This window comes from Helianthus annuus, chromosome 6 (genome assembly GCF_002127325.2).
Source record: "Helianthus annuus cultivar XRQ/B chromosome 6, HanXRQr2.0-SUNRISE, whole genome shotgun sequence".
NCBI classification, from domain to species: Eukaryota; Viridiplantae; Streptophyta; class Magnoliopsida; order Asterales; family Asteraceae; genus Helianthus; species Helianthus annuus.
Window position 1 is genome coordinate 141,860,868 of NC_035438.2, and position 6,147 is coordinate 141,867,014.

The following is a 6,147-nucleotide window of genomic DNA, read 5'->3' on the forward strand; positions in this document are numbered from 1 at the left end:
TGTGTGACAAATATTGAAGAAAAGTTGAAAGCTTCTGGTAAGAAACCGAGTGTATCCTACAATAGATGTCCGCCCCCGGTCGAAAATGGATATTCACCTCGAAATCCAAATTCAGAAAGAGTCAATAAAGCGATCAATTTGAAATGGGAGTCCGGGTCATCGGATAACTTACCAGAAAGTATTGATGTCACATATACGTCATCAGACACTGATCATGAGTCAAAGTTGATAAAAAGTATGGTCAATCAGGTGTTAGACACAGATGACAATGAGGAATCAAAACCGAAGTCAAAACCCGAGTCAAAGTCTGGGTCCAGTGTGTCAAGGCCAACAGTCTAAAAGGACAAACGGGTTTATGATAAAGAATTTTTACTTTCGAAATCTAATTTGAATGATGAATCAGTCAAAGTGGCATATACTTTGAAAGGTTCTGACAAATTATATTATGACGAGAGTTTTCCAATAAGAAGTGTCAGACTTGAAATGATTCAAAAGGTTTTCAAAATAACAGAAATTAATATTTCTGAAATAAAAGATTTAAATCTTAATGGAAAACCCAAACAATACACTTCAAGAAATCAACAAAGAATCAACAAGAAAATGGGTTACAATTGTGGTTATAGTTTCCGACACAAACCAAACCATAATCGTAATTTCAAAAAGAAAGGTCTTGGTTTTGTTCCACAGAAAAACTATAAAAATGAAAAGGTTTATAAACCAAAAACAATGTTTGTTGCAGGAAAAACAACAGAAGCTGAAAAAGAAAAATCATTCAGAAATCAGACGAATCAAGAATTCCTTGCTAAAAAGCAAGAGGACATGAAGAAGAAGGAAGATCCAAAGAAGGTTGAAAAGAGATCTTGTTTTCAGTGTAAAGCTGTGGGTCATGTTGCGAAAGATTGTCCAAAGACATTTCGACCAAAACAAGAAGTCTCAAGAAAAATGAAAGAAAAAATTGTTGAGAAGACTGAACTGTCAACCCGGAAGTTCACAGGTTTTGAGAATTCAACTTATGAAAAAGGAGAATGTTCAAAGAGTGCTTCCAAAAGAATAGACAATGCTACAAATCAGAAATGGGTTGTAAAAGGTTCAGGTAAAAAGTCTGGTAATGATTCTGATTCCATAAAATCAGAGGAGTCACATGTTGAGAAAAAGATTGTAAGAAAAATTCCGAAAGTGGACGATGAGAATTTTCCGCCACTGAATGCTAAAAATTACAAATCTAAAATTGGAAAAGTTGAAATTTCAAATCAATTTTATTCTGACAAGAAGAAAATTGATGTTGAAAAAACTTTCAACGGAAATGTAAAACACATCTTTGGAAAAATGGTCAGTGGTAAGGCCCAAAGCATTAAGGATTTTTATGCTTCCAAAGGATGGGTTTACAAGTCGGTTGAAAGGAAAGATGAAAACAATGAGGTTACACCCAAGGAAGGTCAGGCTTGGGTGGATATATTTTTTCAAGAATAAAAACCTGACTTGCCGGAGATCCCAAGATGGTATTGTGAATCATGAATCGGCATCTTTCTAAATCTGTTTGTGAGGTTTTTTGCAGGACTTGCCGGAACTCCCAGGTTTGTAAGCGAGGAGTAGGAATCGGCATCTTGAAAATTCAACCAAAAGATGGTAATTGGTTGAAAAACAGGTTTGATAAGCTTAATTGTTAATTCTAAAAGTGGTTAAATCAAGGTCATTAAATTGAACTTGAATTAACTATCATTCATAAGATTGGTAAAACAATATGATGATTTAAACCCCAATTTTATAAAAGGTAACAACAACTAAACTTATTTTCCGGAAAAACCATTCTGATTAAAACAAACTTAAGTGTTTTGAAATCATTATGGGAAAATAGTTTGTTGTGAGGGGGAGTTCTGATTGTTTAAGCCTAACGGATGGAGAATTGAAGTGTTTCGATATCAGTTGTCATGTTTTGTACATTTGTTTTCAATTTTTCTTTAGATGTATTTCAATTTTTGGGGGAGTAAGAATTTTTAGAAAATCCAAAAACATCAGAAAATTTGATAAAACCAAAAACATGATAAAACAGAAAAATGAGTTTTTGTTGCATAAAAGAGGAAATGATAGTACATCAGTGGACTATCACAGCACGCTAAAGAATTGTAAAGCCAAAGTGTGATAAACAATCTTACTGCGGATGTGTCAGTAGATTTTCGCACATTTAATAAATTGAAACGAGATATAAACCTAAATCGAACTTACTTAATTCGTGGGTAACTATTCTTGGATATATGGGTAACCCCCGAAATATTGTTTGAAGGGTCCCATATTCTGAGATACTAGGTCTTTATGCTCAGTGATATCTGGGGTATTATTCCGGGACTTCTGCTGTATGGAAATACTGACCTAGTCCTCGAATAATACTTTCTGCAAAAAGCTTTGAAACACAAGCTCGCCCTCAGCCATCTGATTAAACAATAAAATTGATAATCTTTGCTGTTGTAATAAAAGATCCTCTAAAGGGGACCCACCGAAAGTCGAGCCGTCATCTCTCTGCTGAACAGAAGTTCTGACCTGAGCTCTCACGGTTTCGCATCTACCCCTTTACAGATATCATCTGTGGTATACTCACCTGTAAGACTGAATATTTGGGATCTGGATACGGGAGTATATTCAAGTGGAGTGATACATAATTAAGTTTAAGTCTCTAAAACATTAATATCGTATCTCGAATCAATTGAAATCTGTGTGAAAATTTAAGTGGACAAACATACTAACAATCTAGGTAAATTGTTTTGAACTCAATATGTAATCAAGCTTAATGGTGTTAGTGATATGTTTCATAACTGATATGATCCTCTTGCACAAATTCACAAAAATATTGTCTGTAAATATTTCATTTCTGCATTTACTTTCTTTCAGATAATTCAAAAAGATTTTTGGTGTGTTTTAGCATAAATTTTGAAAAATCAAAAAGATTTTCGACAACTGGTGTTGAGATGCTAATTTTCGAAATTCAAAGTGCTAAACTTAAAGAACTGGTTTGGGGAGTGTTTGTGTGTAAATGGTAAAGTTGTTTTGATAAGAACCAGTAATCATTTCTTGAATGCAAAATCATTATTGTTTTGATTCAACATAGTTTCTAAATTGTAGAAAAATTTTAATCTTTGTAGAAACTTATGGTTCGGTAGAGATTGTGCAGGACTTGAGCCAGATATTGATCCTGAGAGAGAATGGAGCCAGGTATCGATCTGGAACCTGATGAGAGCCTGTTAACGATCTTAGAACTAGTGAAAGTTTGAATTCCAGACTACAATCCCAGCTGTGTGAGAGGGGGAGTCTGAAGACACCGTATCAACATTCAAGAGAGAAGAGTTTGTTGATAATGAAGATAGAGAACGAGGATTCTTGGAACAACAGATATTTCAGAGGCAGATTGTCGACTGATAAAGATTGTAGATTGACAAGTGCGAAGACTCTATGAAGACTCCGTCAACATCCGAGGGGGAGTCTGTTGGTGCACTTACGTCTGCTGACTACGTCTTCCATCGAGTCTCGAAGTTGAACAGATCAAATATGGCACGGAAACCTAGAAATACATGTTTGTATAGGGTTCGCTTATCAGTCACTAGGTTAGGTCCGCTCATGTGTCATATATTGTCTAGGTTCGCTTATTCGGTCATTGTTTAGTTCGCTTATGTGGTTTCAAGCAGGATCGCTTATATGGTCTTGTCCATATAAGCGAACCCAGCTAGTCTATCTATAGTGAATGTACTATGAGCGAACTAGAGATAGTCTGAAACACATAGTGGAAGGTGTTTGTTCCGGTATGCTGCCAAAGTGCTGTCAAAACTTGTAATCGCGTTCAATATCAATAATACAGCAAGTTTAAAGTGGATACAGCTTCAATAGCACCGAATTATTAGTTTCCGCCTCTTAATTCGGATACGAACTTCTCTGAACGACTCAAACAGGGCCGAGAACGATCCTACAGAACTTCCGTTCAGCAGAGAGATGACGGTTCGACTTTAGGTGTGTTCCCTTTAGAGAATCTTTTCTTCAACAGCACATGATTAGCATTTTTCAATGTTTCATCATTTTTTGTACTGAGGGTAGTGCTATATTTCAAGCAAATGCAAAGTATTATTCGGGGACTAGGCCATTGCTTCCGCAAAACCAGAAGTCCCGGGATAATACCCCAGATATCACTGAGTATAAAGACCTAGTATCTCAGAAAGAGGGATCTTTCAAACAAGATTTCGGGGGTTACCCATATATCCAAGAAATGTTCCCCACGAGATAAGTAAGTTTTGAAATTTAGGTTTATATCTCGAAAACAATTTACTAAATGTATAAAAACCTACTGGCACATCCGCAGTGAGATTGTTTATCACATTTAACTTTCCATTTCTTTAGCGTGTTGTGATAGTCCACTTATGTACTATTATTTCCTCTTTTATGCAACAAAACTCTTTTTGAATTTTATCATGTTTTTGGCTTTTTCAAATTTTTAATGTTTTTGGATTTTCTAAAATTTTTACTCCCCCTAAAATGCAAACACATTTAAAGAAATTTGAAAACAATTTGTACAATAAACTGACAACTGTTGTGAAATGCTTCAATTCGCCATCCATTTGGCATAAACAATCAGAACTCCCCCTCACAACAAACTATTTTCCCATTATGATTTCAAAACACTTAAGTTTGTTTTAATAAAAATGTTTTTTCTGGAAAATAAGTTTTGTTGATTTTACCACTTGTAGAAGATGGGGATCAATTCATCACATTGTTTTTCAAACACTTGTAATGAGATTACATCAAGTTCACATTAATGACCTTGACTAACCACTTTGTAAGAACAAACCTCTGTACCACTTGTAAGGCGAAATCACTTTTCATGAATTTCTCAAGAAAAATACCACTTGTAGGAAATACAGGTACAACTTAATGTCCCTGATTTACCACTTGTAGGTATGCACAATCAAACCTGATACAAAGAATGATGCCGATTCCTGGTTCTCTCTTACCAACCTTGAAGCTCTGGCAAGTCACATTTAAACACATTCAAAAAAACAAATTTTTAAGATAGATGTCGATTCATGTTCCACGATTACCAACTTGGGAACTCCAGCAAGTCAGGTTTTTTAGTCAAAAAATATATCCACCCAAGCCTGACCAGCCTTGGGTGATTCCGAGTTACCAACACTCGGTTCCTTACCGTTCATTTTCTTCTCATAAAATTCTTTAACCCCTTTGACTTTTCTGTCAATCATTTTTCCAAAGATGTGTTTCATTTTGGGGTTAAATGTCTTTTCAACATCAAAAACCTTTTTATCAGAATAAAATTGATTTGAAATTTCAACTTTACCAATTTTCTTCTTAAAATTTTCAGCTCGAAGTGGTGGAAAGTTCACATCATCCACTATCGGCACTGATTTTTCATCTTTTTCTTCAACCTGTGGCTCCTCTAACTTTGTGGAATCAGATTCATCGCAAGAAGTTAGCTCCTCTGATTTTGATGAATCAGAATCATTGCTAGACCCATCATCAGATTTCTTAACAACCCACTTTTGGTTGTCAATATTTCCTCTTTTCTTGTAAAACCTGTTCGAACATTCACCAATTTCAAATTTTGAATTTTTTAAAAGTTTAGTTCGGTCAATTGGTGGTTCAAACTTAACCACTTTCTCTTTCAGTTTAGAAACTCCCTGTTTTGATTGTATTGCCTGGGAACATTTCATGGCAATGACCACTTTTTCCACACTTGAAACAGGTTCGAGTTTCCTTCTTCTGATCAACAGTCCGCATCTCTTCCTGCTTCTTCGCAAGGAAATCACTGTTTGACTGTTTTCTGAACAACTTTTCCTTTTCTTCTTCAGAAGATGTACCTGAAACAAATACCATTTTTGATTTAAAATCTCTAACATATTTTTCATTTTCATAATTTTCTGGTGGAGTAAAACCAAGACCTTTCTTTTTGAAATTACCGTTATGGTTTGGTTTCTTTCGATAACCAGAACCAGAACTGTAACCCTTTTTCTTGTTTTCTCTTTGCTGAACTCTTGAGGTGTATTTTTTAGGTTTATCAGTAAGATTTATATCTTTTATTTTAGAAATATTAATTTCTGTCAGTTTGAAAACCTTTTTGATCATGTCAGGTTTAACACCTCTTATTGGAAATTCCTC